Source organism: Bos mutus, chromosome 1 (assembly GCF_027580195.1).
Source record: "Bos mutus isolate GX-2022 chromosome 1, NWIPB_WYAK_1.1, whole genome shotgun sequence".
In the NCBI taxonomy this organism is placed as follows: Eukaryota; Metazoa; Chordata; class Mammalia; order Artiodactyla; family Bovidae; genus Bos; species Bos mutus.
Window position 1 is genome coordinate 106,313,907 of NC_091617.1, and position 19,974 is coordinate 106,333,880.

Sequence of the window (19,974 nt, forward strand, 5' to 3'; positions counted from 1 at the left end):
TGTAATCTAGTGCAATCTGTTGGAAGTGTTAGTTGGCCATAGCTATTAAAATTTAAAAAAATACATATATACTTTTTCTCAGCATTTCTATGTCCAAGAATTTATCCTATACACTATTTGCACATATTAGAGAAGGAACTGTCAACCCACTCCAGTATTTTTGCCTGGAGAATCCCATGGACAGAGGAGCCTGGCGGGTTACAGTCCATGGGGTCGAAAAGAGTTGGACACAACTGAGCAACTAACACTTTCACATATACATGAGGACTTATTTCCATTGAAAGTATTATTTTTAATATCAAAGACCTAGAATACTCTAAATGTCCATTAATAGGGCTTATTTCATTAAAAGACAGTTCATCTTTTCAATGGACTCTTCAGTGTAGCTTGAGTTAGATTTATATGTGTGATAGGAACAACCTTCATTATATGAAAATTCATGTGAGGAAATTCCCTAGCAGTCCAGTGGTTAAGACTTCACCTTCCAATGCAGGGAGTGTGGGTTTGACCCCTGGTTAGGCAGTTAAGATCCCCCAGGCCTCGTGACCAAAAAATCCAAAAGACATAAAACAGAAGCAATGTTGTAACAAATTCAACAAAGACTTTGAGAATGGTTCACATTTGAAAAAAATCTTGAAAAAAATAGTTATGTGAAAAATCAAGGTTCAGGGACTTCCCTGGAGGACAAGTGGTTAAGACTCCACACTTCAAATGCAAGGTGCAGTGGTTCCATCCCTGGTCAGGGAAATAACATCCCACATGCTGTGAGCCATGCCCCCCCAAAAATTAAGGCTCAGTGTCCACTGTGTAGTATGCTTCTGTTTGTGCAAGGAAAAAGTATATACATATATATTTATACACACACATATGTATGTACACATAGATGTCAGTATAGTATCAACATAGATCTACATTCATAAGAGCATAAAAAATCAATGACCATTTCCACTAGAGAAGGAGATTGAATCTTTAAAGTACAGAGAAAATCTGATTTTTTGTTTGTTTTCTTTATTGTTTGAATTATTTAACATTCAAATATATTGCAGCTTTATTTATTTTTGTTTTGCTTTATTTGTCTTTTAAAAGATCACCTACTGGCAGGTGAAGTGAACTTCCCAGAGAGCTGCTGGGCCCATTCTGATAGCTCTTAAAAGTTTTTTTATTGAAACATAGTTGATTTACACTGTTGTATAATCTCTGGTGTTTCTCAGGTGGCACAGTGATAAAGAATCCACCTGCCATTGCAGGAGATACTAGAGACTCGGGTTCCATCTCTAGATTGGGAAGATCCCCTGGAGAAGGAAATGGCAACCTACTCCAGTATTCTTGCCTGGAAAATTCCATGGACAGAGGAGCCTGGTGGGCCAGAGGTCCATGGTGTCACAAAGAGTCGAACGTGACGGAGCACACATGCGCATGTATTCCGTCCATTCATTCATCCATCCATCCCTTTATCATTTCAGTCTGTTTTGAAGAGTATTCTGCACATGTGCTACACATCTTTCGATCTTCTCTTTTAACTATTATGTGACTCACTTTCTTTCACTGGCTGGAGCCTTTCTAGCCTCTGGCCTGGTACAGTGGAAAGACCATGGGCTTTGCAGAACTGGTTTAAAATCTAAACATCCATCACTTTCTGTTTTCTTTTTTAATTGCAAAGTAAGTTTATTGATGACAACTTTATATAATTTACTCCCTATATTTGATGTTACAAACTTTAGGGTCTTTGAGATATGCAGGATCCTTATATGTAACTGGCATAACTCCCTATATTTGAGCTCTCTTAATTCTTTTTGTGATTTCTTTGTTTCTTCCCATAAAGACCTGTTATGTGCCTCCCATAAATGCATCCAGTAAATGGAGACATAAACTGGGATAAAAGCTGTATATTCTTACAATCTACACGGTTTCCACACAAGATATAATTTTTCAGAGGCTCTTTATGAGGATTTTCCATTGGAGCAGGCAGATCCTCCTTGCTTGTTATCTGTTTATATTGTGAACAATTTCTTCACAGCACTGCACGAGTCCCGGAATTTGTGAGGCAGACAGCAGCTGTCACGAAATGCGTCACCTTTCTCCTTCCTAGCCTACTGCAAGAGCTACCACAGAGGCCATGGTCCTTGTTCCTCCCCTTCCCTCCATCGTTTTCTAACTGTACAGTTTTCGGTTATTTCATTAACTTTTCTGAACTCCTATAAAACAGGAAGAAAAACACCTACCTGCTGGGATTGTTGGGACAATTTATTGGGATCATGTACACACAGCTGGCCAATGGGTGAGGCCCTGTAACCCAGCAGCCTTGCCCTTAGTATGTTAGCATGTTGATAGTTTCCTTTTGTGGGGCTGGTTTCTAAACAGTGATTGATGAGGTTTTAAATAATCCCTGGAGGGCCATCACAAGCCCTATTCTTCAGTGAGTAGAAGGGCTGAGGTTAGTGTTTTGATGCTGTATGGCCCCTCATGTGGAAGGAAACAGATTATTCCTTTTTTTGTTGTCTTAGTTAAGACAATCCTTTTTTGATTCTTAAAAAACAGTGAAAATTTCTCAACATACAAGACCTGAAAAGCAGGCTAGCTAGTACTAGCTTTTTTAAAGTCTCCAAATAGTCATTTTTATAGTTTTATATAGTCATTATTCATGTTTATTTTCCAGTGTTTTTTATTCCTCCACATTTTTATGATCTTATACCAGAGATAATTGTTCTTTCTGCCTAAAGGGCTCCTATTAGATTTCTTTGTTTTAAAGCACAGGTCTGCTGGCAACAAATCCTCTTACTTTTTGTCTTAAATGTTTTTATTTCACCTTAATATTTGAAATATACTTTTGCTTGGCCGTTATTTTCTTTTAGCATTTAGAAGATGTTATCCCAGAGTCCTTTGATTTCCATTACTTCTGTTTCTCATTGTTCTCCTGAGGGTAATATGGAAGATAGTCTGACTGATTTTAGGGAGGATTTTCTTTTTTTGTTTTGTTTTCTTGGAAATTTGGTTATGCTATTCCTAGATGTGTTTTCCTTTGGATTTATCTTGCTCAAGGTTTGTAGTACTTCTTGAACCTATAACTTGATCCCTTTAAATCTATAACTTGATACCTTCAAATTGATTTTGAAAAATTCTCAAATATTGCCCCTATTGCTCCAATTCAGTTTCACTCTAGAACCCTTCTGGAATTTTAATTACACATATGTTCAACCTTTTCACAATGTCTTACATATCTTTATGCTATTTTCTGTATTTTTCACCTTTTTCTTCTTTTTTTGATTTGGATGCTTCCATCTGGATATTTTCTATTAACCAATCTTCTGAATTGCTAATGCATTTTTCATCTATCTAAACTGTTGTTAAATTCATTTACTGAACTTTAATTTCATCTGTCTAAACTGCTATTAAATTCATTTATTATATTTTGCAGTTTGGGAATTTATATTTGGCTTTTTATTTTTAATACATAGATTTCAAATCTCTGATGAAATTCTCCATCTTGTCATCTATTTTCTTGAACATGTTGATCACAGTTATTTTGCATTCTGTGACAGATAATTCTAGTGTCTGGATCATCTCTGTATCTGTTTCTATTGTGTATTTTTTCTCTTGCTCTGTCCCTTTGTATGTCTGGTAATTTTTGATTGAATGCCAGACATTGCATATGAAAAGTTATAAAGACTCTCAATGATGTTAACTCTGGCAAATGGTCAGATTAAAAGCAGAATACCTTAAACTAATAAGGGAATAAGCTGACTTGAGCCTGGATTTTTAAGCCTTTACAGGGCTGATCTGCATCTCAGAGATCAGATCAGATCAGTCGCTCAGTCGTGTCCGACTCTTTGTGAACCCATGAATCACAGCACGCCAGGCCTCCTTGTCCATCACCAACTCCCAGAGTTTACCGAGACTCACATCCATTGAGTCAGTGATGCCATCCAGCCATCTCATCCTCTGTCATCCCCTTCTCCTCCTGCCCCCAATCCCTCCCAGCATCAGAGTCTTTTCCAATGAGTCAACTCTTTGCATGAGGTGGCCAAAGCACTGGAGTTTCAGCTTTAGCCTCATTCCTTCCAAAGAAATCCCAGGGCTGATCTCCTTCAGAATGGACTGGTTGGATCACCTTGCAGTCCAAGGGATTCTCAAGAGTCTTCTCCAACACCACAGTTCAAAAGCATCAATTCTTTGGCACTCAGCCTTCTTCACAGTCCAACTCTCACATCCATACATGACCATACGAAAAACCATAGCCTTGACTAGACGAACCTTTGTTGGCAAAGTAATGTCTCTGCTTTTGAATATGCTATCTAGGTTGGTTACCCTTATTTCTAGAATGTAGTTCAATCAGTTCCACTGAAAGCAGGAAATGTTTACAAAACCCACTCTGCTTTGCTAGGCTCTGAGTGCTAATGTTTATTTATCCAGCACTATGGTACTGTCATTCGGAGAAGGCAATGGCACCCCACTCCAGTACTCTTGCCTGGAAAATCCCATGGATGGAGGAGCCTGGTAGGCTGCAGTCCATGGGGTCGAGGAGAGTTGGACATGACTGAGCGACTTCACTTTCAATTTTCACTTTCCTTCATTGGAGAAGGAAATGGCAACCCACTCCAGTGTTCCTGCCTGGGGAATCCCAGGGATGGGGGAGCCTCGTGGGCTGCCATCTATGGGGTCGCACAGAATCGGACACGACTGAAGTGACGCAGCAGCAGCAGCAGCAGCAGCAGCATGGTACTGTCATTAGCTCTGTTTAGTTTCTCAGTCTCTTAATAGCCTTTTGTTCTGCCTCTCTAACTCTTGGTCTGCTCTGCTTACTAATTGGCAAATATGTAGAGGTAAAAACTAGATAATTCTATTTAAATCAGTTCTCTGCACTTTTTTCCCCTCCAAAATCTTAGTGTCTCAAGTCCTGGTTGTTTCAGTGGCCCTGAGCTTCAATATTTGTCTCTCCAATGAGTCTGCCAAAACTCCTGCTCACCTTTTCTGCTTTTCAAAAGCCACTTTCTGCTCAGGTTCTCTATCCTCTATCCATTATGCATGTGAGTCAGCAGATACTCAGTAGGGATTGTAGAATGTCAGGTTTGTCTTAATGAGTTTGCTTTCTTTTAGGGATATTGATTTGCCTCTTGAAGCCCTGGCTACCTCAGTGGCTCTTCAATGTTTTCAGACATTAACATTAAAAAAAAATTTTTTTTAGTTCTTCTAGCTATTTTCATGGGAAGATTTTTTTTTTTTTTTAAACTACAAGCCAGCCTGCCATGGCTAGAAATAGAAACCAAATAGCCCTTTTAAATACAGGGTCTGCTAGGCATTCCAAAGTTAAAGCTTAAATTCAGAGTGATTATGACAATGGATGGACTTCTTCTTTTTAAAAATAATATACTATCCTTGGCACTAGAAGAGCTGTGATGAACACAGAATAATAGGAATGACCTTTGGGACTTCCCAGGTGGCGCTAACGTTAAAGAACCTGCCTGTCAATGCAGGAGATATAAGAGATGCGGGTTAAGATATAAGAGATCCTTGGGTTGGGAAGATCCTCTGGAGAAGGAAATGGCAGCTCACTCCAGTATTCTTGCCTGGAGAATTCCATGGACAGAGGAGCCTGGCAGGCTACAGTCTGTGGGGTTGCAAAGAATTGGACGTGACTGAAGCTACTTAGCACAGGCTCCCCTGGTACCTCAGCTGGTAAAGAATCCACCTGCAATTCAGGAGGCCCCAGTTTGATTCCTGGGTCAGGAAGATCCCCTGAAGAAGGCATAGGCTACCACTTCAGTATTCTTGGGATTCCCTGGTGGCTTAGTGGGTAAAGAATTGGGTTTGATCCCTGAGTTGGGAAGATCCCCTGGAGAAGGGGATGGCTACCCACTCCAGTATCCTGGCCTGGAGAATTCCATGGACAGAGGAGCCTGGCAGACTACAGTGTATAGGGTGGCAAAAAGTTGGACATGACTGAGCAACTTTCACTTTCAGTTTTCACTTAGCACAGCACAGCATATGACATAGGTATTATCATCCCCATTTTTATAGATGAGGAAATTGAGGAACAGGACATCTTAGTGAGTCACTGAAAATTATATTTAGCAAGGAACGGTACTGGGATTTGAATCTATGTGGGCTCTGATATTCTTAGCAGAAGCTTAGAACTTTAAACAAGGTCTTATTATTGAGAAGGTAATATGATAATCTTTCTTTCTCTTCTGTAACAGGTAATGAGAAATATACAGAGAGACCTTTACACCATAGCATCCTTCAGGAACTCATTGCATCCTTCTTTTCCATTTGTATCCCCTGCATGCCTTGCCCAGAGATGGGCACATGCAGAATCACAATAAAACCTTTTGATTTCCAGGTTGGAACTGAGATCTGAAGTTATGTTTTATCATTTGTCCTGTTGCTTTTCTTATGTTACTGTTAAGAATTCAGCAACACATATGGCACTTGAGAAAATGAATTTTAGGGTTACACCGTATGATTGTGTAGGCCAAAGAGATAGTTTAGAGCAAAATCTACCCTGCGCTTTGCTTGTCAAACTAAGTGATAGCCACTGCAGCAAGGAGGAAGAAGTACCTTTCTCTTACTCAGATTCTGGACAATTCCAAGAATTTTTCCTTGTCTATCTCACAAGAAGCATTACCCATCTTTTTTGGCCAAACCAGTTGGACAGAAAGACGTCTAAACCCAACTGCTTGTTATCATATACTTCTGTTTATTTGGGACCCACTGCAAGGGAAATTTACAGGGTCTGATAACACTGATCTCAGAGTAGGGAGAAGGAAAATAGGGCAGGAAAACACTGGCCGTATTTGTACTTCAGAAAGGGAAGAGTTGAATCAGTTTTCTGTCCCGAGATGCTACCTTTGGTATCAGACCAGAGTAGATTTCCAGAGAAGAAACTCCAGGTGAAAGCAGCAGTCAGGACCTTTTCTGATATCCTACAATTTCATTTCCTCTGTTGTTTTCACAGCATGAAATGCCCCAGTGTTTCTCTCCTAACCAATGGTGTAAATTTACCCAGTGTCAAGGAACTTCAAAGAACTTGGTGGTGGTACTGGTTTAGTCGCTAAGTCGTGTCCATCTCTTGCGATCCCATGGACTGTAGCCCGCCAGGCTCCTCTGTCCATGGGATTCTCCAGGCAAGAATGCCGGAGTGGGTGGCCATTTCCTTCTCCAGCGGATCTTCCTGACCCAGGAATCAAACCCAGGTCTCCTGTATTGCAAGCAGCTGATTTACCAACTGAGCTATGAGGGAAGCCCAAGGAACTTAAAACTGTATATTTATTCTACTGATAGTAATAGCCTTTTAGACAATGGACACAGAGCACTATTGAGCAGTTTCTCTCCATCAGCTGAGAACCAATGTTTCCACACCCAGTAAATATTTAGCTCTATAGAAAGATTAATCAAATATATTCCCATAAAGCACTTGAAATTGATCTATTTTGGATTAAATAGAGCTAAACTAATTTCCTGCAGCAATTTTAGGACATCTATCTAATAAACAAGTTTCCACAATTGATTTCATTTATTAATACCTTGGGATCATCTCAACTGAAGAGTCTGAGAATAGTCAAATAAAAAACTCACAGAATTCTAAGCAAAGTTCCAGCGGACCTTTCAGATTATTAAATAATTAGAAAAACTTTTTCTTTGTTAAGTTGTTCAGGGACTTTTTTTTAAAAAAGACATTGATCTCTTCTGAGAGGCTGTGACCAAAACATAATAGATTGAAGGTTATGAAGTCTGTTTATAATGATGAATTACAAGGCTGTTTATGTTGATTCCTTCTCTTGCTGGAAAAAAATCCAAATTTGAGCCATTGACCCTTAAATAAATATTTCCCTTGGAATAATAAAGAAAAACATACCATTGTTAAAATAATGTATAGAGGGTAGATAACACCTTTCAGTAGACCCTTTTTGCTTCCAGGTGGAAACCAAATAGGTGAGTATTTTTAGAATACTGAGGCTTTGTGTATGGATACAATAATTGAGTGACTTCAGCTATTTCAACAGGGAAGCTTGGTACTTTTTATGACTGTGTTTAGGGGATTTTGCACCCAAATATTGCTCTGGCTAGCAGTAATTTGGGGAAGGGTGATGTTACTGGTTACTGGTAACATTAACTACATGAGAGCTGCTAATATTGACTACCTGATACGTTCTAGGGCCTGAACTAAGCAATTCTATGTTATTTAATTTAACCCTCACAGCAACTCTTTGAGCTAGATAACCATTACTATCCCTGATTTACAAATGAGGACACTGAGCTTTAGTGAGGTTAAATAACTTCCCTAAGATAGTAGAGCTGGGATTTGAACCCAGCATCTCTTTGCTACTCTCTTAAAATGCTGTGGCATGAGCGGGATGGTTGAGAGTAGTGGGAGAGTCTAAGTTAATATAAACTTTTTGGAAAGCAGTTTTGAAATACTTATCAAAAGACTCATTTTTTGACCAAGTAATTATACTTCTGAGGGTCTAGTTTAGGACATTGTTTAGAGATTTAAATAATGATTATGTATAAGGATATTCACTGAAACATTATTTATAAGAGTTTATAATATAGATTGAAAACTAATGTTCTCTAGCCCCTATTAATTGTAATAGACACATAATATAAATTATGACAAAGGCATAGTTGGAACATTGTGTATCTTTTAGTAATAATATTAAAAAATGTATTTGGGGGAAAAAGTTCAGAATTCGTTGTCAGGTGAAAAAGAGAGATGTAAAACTGTACATATATAGTATGATCATAGTGATGTTTAGAAAGGAAGGAAATCCAGCAAAATGTCTTCTGTGAATAATGAATTATGAGTAGTTTTTATTTTCTCCTTTATGCTTTTTGATATTTAAAATATTTTTCTAGAATGAGTACAAAGTACTTTCATAACCAGAAGAAAATACTATTATTAATTTGTTTAAAGAACAGTAAATTAGCCAACATTGCAATTTCCATTATCAGCAAATCACCTTTCTTCTTTGAATTAAAAAAATTTCTTTTGCTCTTAGTCTTATTTTTTGCTGTGCAATTTCTATACTATCACTGGAGAAGAAATCCTTATCCCAAGCAGATAATTACCTTGGGAGAGAGTAAAGCCCTGTGTTTACTCAAACCTTGCCCTAAACACTGTCTGTGGGTGCTCTCCTTGTGCTCACTCAGCCGTGTCTAACTCTTTGTGACCCCACAGGCTGGGCCCATCAGGCTCCTCTGTCCATGGGATTCTCCTGGCAAAAATACTGGAGTGGGTTGCCATTTCCTCCTCCAGGGAATCTTCCCCATCAAACCCATGTCTCCTGTCTGCTGTCTCCTGCACTGGCAAGAAGATTCTTTAGCATTGAACCACCTGGAATCCCTAAAGTATTTATTGGGCTGCTCTGGGTCTTAGTAGTGGTTATGTGGGATCTAGTTCCTGGACCAAGGATCAAACCCAATCCCCCTACATTGGAAATGTGGAGTCTTATTAACCACTGAACCACCAGGGAAGTCCCAAGCTCTCTTTGGACACATTTAAATCCCCTGAACCTTCCCAGAAGATTGTAAGGAGACACTCAAAGGCAGGGCCCAGGGAACTGTAATCAAAGTGCATCAGAATTGAAGAACGTGGTCAGAATGTGTCCCCTGAAACTGACACTAAGCAAAATAATAGGATAGAGCTTCTTCCTACAAAGTAAAGGTGCCTTCAGAGAAAATTTGTGAATATTCTTTTGTTTATCCAGTATATATTTATAGATCACCTTCCATGTTAAAAATTCTGTGTTAGGAGGACTTGGGAAAGTTCATATGGATTTAAGTCAGCCGTGATGAACCCATGTGGCTGCCTGAGTTTTTATTAAGATGATAGAGGTCTCCAATCATGGGAGCAGGGAATCTCTCAGCTTAGTTAAGATGCCAGCAAAAGGAGTTTTCAGATCCCATTGAAGTTGGGAGATATCCTAAGACTTCATAATAAGACCTGCATGATGGACGCTTAAATCGCTTTCCATATACATAGTCCTACATGTGTTCCATTCTTGCCAGACCCTAGTCATAAGTGGGAAAGTGGAGTTGGGAGAGGGGAAGAAGGAATGCAGACATCTATTAAGCAGTGTTTAGTGAATAGAAGACTAAGCAGTGGTAAAACACAGCTAAAACAGACCCAGTTCCATCTTTCTTCTCCTTTTAATAGTCTCAGGCTAGAGTCTCATTCCTTTAGCCAAGATCATAACGAGTTGGAACACCTCTACAAGTGCTCGTCCCTAATTCTCCGGTCGGACCTGGCCACCTCTCCATCTGGATTTCCCACAACGCTCCCTCTTATTCCAGTCTCTCCAGAGACACTGGCTTTTTGGCCATGATGCATGCCAGCCGTGTTCCCACGTCAGATGTTTTGGCTTTCCTGTTCCCTCTCTGTACTGTTGTCCCCACAGGCATGCACATGTCTGATATCATGTCTCTTCCTCATAGTCCCTTCCCCACCATCTTATGTAAAACACTCTATTTCCTCCCCTGACCCCTGGGGCTCTCCACCCCACTACTCAGTTTTATTGTGCTTTTGTAACACTTACCACTATTTGACAATATATGTTTAGTTGTTTGTTTATTGTCCTACATTAGAATGTACATTCCATAACGGCAGAGACTTTGTCCATTTTATTCACTATTGTATTTCCAGCACATAGAACAGTGTTTGGTACATAGTAAGTGCTCAAAAAATAGTTATTGTGTAAATGAATAAACATACTTTTCTGGAGGGTGGTTTGGGAATATGTGTCAAAACATAAAATGATATATACCTTTGACCTAGCTAATCCAACTTCTTTGATTTGTGTTAAGGAGACAATCATACAGTTGAAAAATAACATACACAATGAGGTTAATCACAGGATTGTTTAGAGCAACATACAGAATAAGAATCCAAATATCCATCAGTGGAACACTGTGACAGAGGCAAACTGATTGACATCATTATATGTAGATCAATATTTATCAAAATGGAAAAATGTTTACAACGTATTAGAGGGTGAGGAAAATTGACTCTGGAAGAGCTTGTATGGAATAATTGCATCTAATAAGATTCTATCATATGTTGTATGTATCTGTGTATAGAATAATGTGAGGGCAAGTATTCACCAAAATAATAACAGTAATCTTGGTGGCTGAGAGTGGGATTTGGGGTAATTTTTACTTATCCTGTATACTTTGTGTATTTTTTTAAATAAATGACTTTGTATATTTCTGAAACAAATTTAAACAAAGTTAATAGAGCTGTTTTATAAAGTTTTTTCTACTTCAGAGTCGATTTTAGTTTGCCCTGTGTCACAGTAGCACCCAGGTGACTGACTCCCGATGCCTGAGGAAGTGCTGCAGGTTCATCCCGGTTCCTGCAGGAGTGGTTCGCTGAGCTTCTAGATGTTTTAGTGCCTTTTCTGCATTGCCCTGCCACTGCCCTAATAAACACTCTTTCCTGGTTACACGGCCCTGATAGCAGCTGCCCCCTATTCCTGCCCCCTCCTGTCTGTCTTCTCCAATGGAGCAAACTACAGTGGCTCCCCATGACCCACAATGGACCCCACACTCTCGGCTGGTCATCCGGAGCCGTCCGCACACACAGCCCCAGCTTCTTTCCCTGACCTTGTCCTCAGCCACTCCATTATTCTGCCATTTCATCTGCCTGGTGTCTTGGGCTGTGTCCTAATGCCCGCCTTTCTTTTTCTCTGGAATTCCTTCTCTTTTGGCCCATCTCACCTTTGTCTTTTTCAATCAAAACCCTACAGAATGACCTTCCAGAAAAACTATGGTACCTAAAAATCTGTATTAATCCTTTGCCTCTTAGGAAATGAGTTTCTTCTGGTTTACGTAATGGGTATGTATGACTGGTAAGCTCTTCGAAGGCAGGAAGTGTGTCTTATGCTTCCTCACATTATGCATTGAATCTATTTGTTTATTCATTCAGCAGATTTTTGTTAAGCACTTGCTGTATACATGACCCTGGGCTAGGTTCTTCTTCTTTTTTTCTGTGATAGGTTCTTGAAGAGAACAGTGAACACACAGGAACTTCTAGTCCAGGATGCCACTATGGAGGGCCTTACTCGTCTTCAGTCTCTGGAGTGATAAGCTTCCTTATAAACTGCACATCTACCGGTAATGCAGATGTGCCTTCAACAAGGGAATGGTTTGTAAGGAAGAGGGATCAGTAACTTACACTTGATTCTCTCTATTATCAATAAGGACTAACAGAAAGGTTTTTGAAAAGAAATAGTCTCTTCTCTTGGTCCTTCAGGCACTACAGACCCTAGACTGTATAGAAGGAAACCTTCATCAGATTTCTTTTTTTTTAATATGCGTTTGGCTTTTTGTTATTACTATGTTTTAACAGATATTTATTTATTTGTGGCTGCGCTGCGTCTTCGTTGCTGGGCGAGGGTTTTCTCTGGTTGCAGCGAGTGGGGACTACTCTCCATCGCGCGTGTCAGCTTCTCATCGTGCTGATTTCTCTTACTGCAGAGCGTGTGTTCTAGGGCTCATTCCGTAGTCGGGGTGCACAGGCTTAGCTGCTCTGAGACATGCGGGATCTTCCTGGATCAGGGATCCACCCTGTGTCCCCTGTGTTGGCAGGTGGATTCTTAGCCACTGGACCACCAGGGAAATCCTATCAGATTTCTTGATGAACAAAGTCTACTGAACCAGGCAAGCTTCCTGCTGAAGAGAGGGCTGTCATAATACTAGAAGTGAGATCCTGAATGTTCCCAGACCTTTATGAACTGTCAAATGGATCATTCTAGGATATAATTTCCTCTGTGAACTGGAGCAATTATGTAATATCATACCATGTACTTCCTAAGTTTTTCATGATATTAGAAACCATGAGGTTAAATCTAAGAATGTTGAGTTTACTGTTTTTTTTTTAATTTAAAATATAAAGTTATTAAATTTCTTTGGCAGCCCAGTGGTTAAGACTCTGACCTTCCATTATAGCGGCAAGGGTTCAATCCCTGTTTGGGGAACTAAGATCCCACATGCCTCACAGTGTGGTTAAAAAAAAAAAAGTGAAGTTATCATCAATAAGTTGGAAAAGTTACAAAAATATGAGAAAGAAATCAAAGATCTCAGCAGCTAAATTAATGAAATTCACACATCTCAGTACTTACCCTAGGTGTTTTAGGGGGATTCTTGGTCAATAATTCCCCTTGCTTTGCCAGGTCAAAAATTAAGTCGTTAATTCATTTTATTGAGAAGTGAATGAAAGATTCAGAACTCTCAGAGACAAACATAATTTAAAAGGCATTTTCAATAGAATCCCTTTTGCTGTCTACTCAAGGTAACATTAAATATTGATCAATAATGTTATTGCTAGATTTTTTTCCTTTTGTCTCAAAGGTCTCAATGGGTATAGTTGCCTAACCCCTTTCTTTAACCAAGATGATTCTCAATAGACATCCAATTACGACATTTCCTTTCTCATTTAGACACTGAAAAGTCAACATTATTTTAATAGAAATATCACAAAGTAGCCTGTATCTGTAGTTTTTCAAGACACAGAGCAAATGTAGGATTTTTCAAAGGTATCTTTTTTCTTTTTTTTCTATTAGGAAAAATGGCCATAAAGAGGACCATGCATTATATTTTTAAAATTTGTTTGTTTTTTAATTTTTACAATGTTGTGTTGGTTTCTGCCATACAACAAAGTGAATCATCCATAATTATACATATATCCCCTCTATCTTGAGCCTTCCTCCCTTCTCCCCATCATACCCCTCTAGGGCATCACAGACTGGGCTCCCTGTGCTGTACAAAAACTTCTCATCAGCTAACCATGTATCATTACACATGATACTGTATATTAGGGCTTCCTTGGTGCTCAGATGGTAAAGAATCTGCCTGCAATACAGGAGACCTGGGTTCAGTCCCTGGGCTGGGAAGATCCCCTGGAGGAGGGCATGGCAACCAACTCCAGCATTCTTGCCTGGAGAATTCCATGGACAGAGGAGCCTGTGGGCTGCAGTCCATGGGGTGACAAAAGAGTCGGACACAACTGAGCCACTAAGCATAGCACTGTAGAGTGTGTGTGTGTGTGTGTATATATATATATATATATATATATAGATGCTACTTTCTCCATTCGTCCCACTCACTCCCTCCCTTTCCTACTATGTCCACAAGTTCATTTTCTAGACCTGAGTCTCCAATTCTTCCCTGCAAATAGGTTTATCAATACCATTTTTTCTAGATTCCATAATATATATATATATGCATTAATAAACTGTATTTGTTCTTCTCTTTCTGACTTCACTCTGTATTACAGGCTCTAGAAGGATGTAAATATTGGTGTTCTTTAAGAGACAAAGGTCAATAAAATAGACAGTTCTCTGCATCACTTTCCTAACAATGTGGGTTGAAGCAGCCAGGGTGGGTTTGGTGGCTATGTGGGATTAGGGATCAGGCTTCTTCAGTCTTCTTGCTACATCATGACATGCGGCTTCTACTCTGTGGGCCAACAGGACTGTTCTGGCTTTAGTCAGCACATCTGCATTTCAGCTGGTGGGAAGGGGATAGATGGAAGGAGAGAGCACACTTCTTTCTGTGAAGGGTAAAACCCCAAATTTGCGTATATCATTATCATTCTACTTACGTCCCACTGGCCAAAACTTAGCCACATGGCATACCAAGCTACAAGGATGGCTAAGAAATATCAACTTTACTTATGTGGCTTTATGATGAACTAAAAACTCTATTCACGTGTAAGAAGATGAGAATGGAAATAAGGGGAAAACTGGCAGTCCCATTCCCATGTATAAACAAGAAGGGAAAAGACAGGAAAATGAAAATTGGGGACGTTAAGAAAGGGAGAAAGAGAAGGAAAAGTCAAAGGTTGTTTTGGTAAAGGCAGACTATATTTGATGGTGTTTTCTTATTTGCTGTTGTTCAGTTGATTCTGGTTGTCCAAATTTATTTCTCATCACTGCAATTTGCAATGCTATATAACAGACTTAAACTTCTTTTTATCTCTTTTTAGTAGCTCTTAATTATGGAATTCCTTTCAAAGAATAAATATTTGTGGGTGCTTTCTTCAAACCTGAAACTGTAGTAGGTGTCAGACATACAGTGGAGAATAAGAAAGATGAGTCCCTACTTTCCAAGAATGATATGAAAGCATGAGGTGGGGGAACAGATACTAATTGAGTAATGGAAAAGTGATGAATGATAAAAATGAGGGGCACAGGGGGCTATGGTAGCATAGGGGTAAGCACCCAGGCTTTGCTGGGGAGGGAATGATTTCTCCTCTTAAATGTCTTTTGAGTAAGACACCCATATAAGCCTATTAGAATGTGAAACTTATTTTTCACCTTCAATTATTTCACCTTTCAATTATTCTTTTGATCCCAAGAATGTTACATGTGAGCATGCTAAGTCGCTTTAGTAATATCCGACTCTTAGTGACCTTATGGACTATAGCCTGCCAGGCTCCTCTGTCCATGGGATTCTCCAGGCAAGAATACTGGAGTAGGTTGCCATGTCCTCCTCCAGAGGAGCTTCCTGACCCAGGGATCAAGCCCATCTCCTGCACTGGCAGATGGGTTCTTTACCACTAGCGCCACCTGGAAAGCCTAGAGGCTAAATAGTCAAGTCCATTTAATTGAATGCGCATATTAAAAAGTAGAGACATTACTTTGCCAACAACAAAGGTCTGTCTAGTCAAGGCTATGGTTTTTCCAGTAGTCATGTATGGATGTGAGAGTTGGACTGTGAAGAAAGCTGAGCGCCGAAGAATTGATGCTTTTGAACTGTTGTGTTGGAGAAGACTCTTGAGAGTCCCTTGGACTGCAAGGAGATCCAACCAGTTCATTCTAAAGGAGATCAGCCCTGGGATTTCTTTGGAAAGAATGATGCTAAAGCTGAAACTCCAGTACTTTGGCCACCTCATGGGAAGAGTTGACTCATTGGAAAAGACTCTGATGCTGGGAGGGATTGAGGGCAGGAGGAGAAAGGGATGACAGAGGATGAGATGGCTAGATGGCATCACTGACTCGATGGACGTGAGTCTGAGTGAACTCCGGGAGTTGGTGATGGACAGGAAGGCCTGGCGTGCTTCGATTCATGGGGTCGCAAAGAGTCGGACACGACTGAGCGACTGAACTGAACTGAATGAAACAACCATGTTGTCAGTATCTACTGTGTCTGAGATACTGGACCAGGCACTCTGGGGGCTACAAAGGAGAACAAGAGAGGGTCTCACATCTTAAGTAGCTCTAGTGAAGGAGACAACAGTGCAACTCAAGGCATCGTGATCAAAAGCTACAGTAGAGATGTCCATGAGGCCTAAAGGGGAAGGCGGATGAATGTTAACTTGCTGTGGGCTCAGTTTCAGGGAGAACATGGCATGCTAGCTGAGCCTTGAATACTGTGATTTGATAGTAGGGTCTTTTAGGAGGACACAGCTGGAACAAAAGGCACAAAATGCAGGGTATGTTTAAGGACTGACCTTTAGTCAAAGGTAGCTGCTGGAGTGCTGGGGACAGAGGGCTGTCATGTGACCCTAGACATGGAAGGTTAGAATAGATGCAGGGAGGCCTGGGTCACAGCACTAAGGACTTTCTTCTGCAGGCCAGGGGAATTTGATAATCAGTTGTACTCTGCTTTTAGATGCTGACCACAGAGAGGGGAAATCTGAGGCAAGAAAGCCAGAAAGGAGGGCTTTATTCTTTAAGTTTATTTTTTATTTTGGGCTGCACTGGGTTTTCATTGCTTCACGGGCTTTCTCTAGTTGTGGTGAGCAGGGACTACTCTGTTGTGGTGCGTGGGCTTCTCCTTAAGGTGGCTTCTTTTGTTGCAGAGCACAGGCTCTAGAGCACGTGGGCTTCAGTAGTTGTGGCTCATGGACTTAGTTGCCCCTCGGCATGTGGGATCTTCCTAGACCAGGGATCAAACCCACGTCCCCTGCATTGGCAGGAGGATTCTTAACCCCTTGGACCACCAGGGAAGTATGAAAGGTGGGCTTTAAAATGTAAGGATGAAGGAGAGAGGCCTTAGTGAGGGGGCTGAGCATCTGTTTGTATGTTTGCAGGAGTGAAGATGGGGAGGAGAAGCACAGAGGAGAAGAAAACTCTGAGGTTTTAAACCTGAGCGATTGGGAGGAGGTTGCTGACATTTAGTGCTTCAGGGAAGAAAAGGAGACAAGAAGTGTTGGCTAAACACTCCTGGCTGTCTACCCCAACAGCCATGTCACTGCTCTTCACAGAGCCTGATTTTGTCAAATGTCAACCATTCTCAGCCCTTTAAGAGTGTCCTGATTGGTGTAAGCCAGTCAGCTCAAGGCATTGCCCCTGCAGACTGTCAATGGTTTAGGGGTGGACATGGGACTTAATTGGCCCTCCCCTATTGAGTGCATATTGCTGGTTTGGGAACGCACACTTCATGTACCAAGTGCACAGCAGAGTCAGGTAGCTAGACACTGAGATGGAAAAGGGAAGCCCCAGGGAACTGAAAAGAACAAGATGATCTTAAAGAAAAAAGAGCTGAGAAAATCAACCCCATCAAGTTGTTTATGAACCCCCTCACCCTTGATCTGTACATGTATAGACCTGGCCCTAAATAGGTTGCTGAAGACAACTGAGAACTGAGCTATGTGACAGGCCACCATGCTGGTCTCATACTGGTCCCTGGATGGCACATACAGTAGCCCTGCAAACTCAGAGAATTCAACTGTCATTACGACTGCAACCCACAGAGGACTGGTCAGAACCTGTGACCTGAACCCAACCAGATCAATTGCCTGCTAAGACAGATATATAAAAATGCTCCGTAGGATTTAAACAAGATCCTGAGCCTCATTACCTAACAATCAAAATATCAAATCTACAATCCAAAATTGCCATCATACAAAGAAACAGGGAAATGTCAACTCATAGGAGACAAGGTAAGTGACAGAAGCCAACAGATTTTGGAATTATAACTTTAAAAAAATTATTTATTTATTTATGGCTTCACAAGCCTTCTCTAGTTTCAGAGAGCCGAGGCTACTCTCTTGCGGTGAGTAGGCTTCTCATTTTGGTGGCTTCTCTTGTTGTGAACTGTACATGGAACAACAGACTGGTTCCAAATAGGAAAAGGAGTATGTCAAGGCTGTATACTGTCACCCTGCTTATTTAACTTCTATGCAGAGTACATCATGAGAAACGCTGGGCTGGTGGAAGCACAAGCTGGAATCAAGATTGCCGGGAGAAATACCAATAACCTCAGATATGCAGATGACACCACCCTTAAGGTAGAAAGTGAAGAAGAACTAAAGAGTCTCTTGATGAAAGTGAAAGAGGAGAGTGGAAAAAGTTGGCTTAAAGGTCAACATTCAGAAAACTAAGATCATGGCATCTGGTTCTATCACCTCATGGCAGGTAGATGGGGAAACAGTGGAAACAGTGTCAGACTTTATATTTTGGGGCTCCAAAATCACTGCAGATGGTGATTGCAGCCATGAAATTAAAAGACGCTTACTCCTTGGAAGGAAAGTTATGACCAACCTAGATAGCATATTCAAAAGCAGAGACATTACTTTGCCAACAAAGGTCTGTCTGGTCAAGGCTATGGTTTTTCCAGTGGTCGTGTATGGATGTGAGAGTTGGACTGTGAAGAAAGCTGAGCGCTGAAGAATTGTTGCTTTTGAACTGTGGTGTTGGAGAAGACTCTTGAGAGTCCCTTGGACTGCGAGGAGATCCAACCAGTGCATCTTAAAGGAGATCAGTCCTGGGTGTTCATTGGTAGGACTGATGTTGAAGCTGAAACTCCAATACTTTGGATACCTGATGCGAAGAGCTGACTCATTTGAAAAGACCCTGATGCTGGGAAAGATTAGGGCAGGAGGAGAAAGGGATGACAGAGGCTGAGATGGTTGGATGGCATCACCAACACAACAGACATGGGTTTGGATGGACTCCGGGAGTTGGTGATGGACAGGGAGGCCTGGCGTGCTGCAGTTCATGGGGTCGCAAGGAGTTGGACATGACTGAATGACTGAACAACTAAAATAGAGATTCTCAGTCCTTTTTCACAGTATGGTCCTTGAAGAAAATGATAATATCTGTAAGATATATTGGAATAAACCATAGGAAGGCTGGAGGCAATTTTCTATAGTTTGGTGAAAAATTTTAGTGTGTTTTTATATTATATAATTATGAAGACCCAGCACAACATAAATAAATAATATTTTTTAAAAAGATTATATGCCTGAAAGAGTTATCAATATCCATTTGTGTTGACTTTTTAATGATCATCTCTTATTAGTCAATATGAATGAGAAACTTTGTTCATATAATTTGTTAATTTTAAATATTTAGTTTTTAATTTTTAAAATGTATAATAGTTGCCAAGAGAATCTAACAGCTTTTTATTCTTTCATAGGCAAATGTGATACTGAAATTTGCTGTGATGATGCAAATAGATTTTTCAAATCAATGTAGCTTTTTCGTATTATGTGCTTCAAAGAAGTGATGAAGCTCTTTAATGTGAAGAAAAGACTGGTGTTATCTGAGCAGTTACCTTGCAAGTAGTTTGAATGTCATTAAAAGAATCCATTGGCACAAAAATGTGGCTGCATCTCCTGTGTGTCAGGACCAAGACTTCAAGCTGATGGCTGGTGAAGTGCCTGCCCTGAGCCTCTTTGGGTTGTGATCTGGGCCTGTGGGCACTTGGTACCGAAACCCCTCCAGCAGCTCCATGACCCCAGGGCTACAAGGCAGAGATGTGCTCTTGCCTGGCTAGAGGGCACCCCTTGGATTGGTTTAACAGATTGGGACAAAGCAAGGAGTGTGGGATGTGGCTGGTTGTGCTCATTGCTAATAGTGATCTCATAGTCAGAATTGTTCTGCTTGGGACTCTCTCTTGAGTCTCCAAGGAGCCTCTTGATTGTAGGTGACTAGCTACAAGTGGCCGCATCAGACCTTCCCTGACTGCCGCAGTCAGTGTTTTACAGAGCAACCGAGTCCCACTCTCAGTGCAACAGTGGATGGCACGAAG

At 40.6% G+C, this 19,974-nt stretch overlaps 1 long non-coding RNA gene and 1 pseudogene across 1 annotated transcript in view; one reads left to right on the forward strand and one right to left on the reverse strand.

Annotated features, from left to right (window-relative positions):
- The window catches only part of LOC138988526 (uncharacterized), a 27,880-nt gene extending 8,352 nt beyond the window's left edge, over positions 1-19,528 (forward strand). Inside the window, exon 3 of the long non-coding RNA XR_011464796.1 lies at positions 17,030-19,528. This is a non-coding gene — a long non-coding RNA (uncharacterized lncRNA). The remainder of the gene's footprint in view (positions 1-17,029) is intronic.
- On the reverse strand, positions 1,370-11,340 carry LOC102278643 (small ribosomal subunit protein bS18m pseudogene; annotated as a pseudogene).
- Positions 19,529-19,974: the final 446 nt, after the last annotated feature.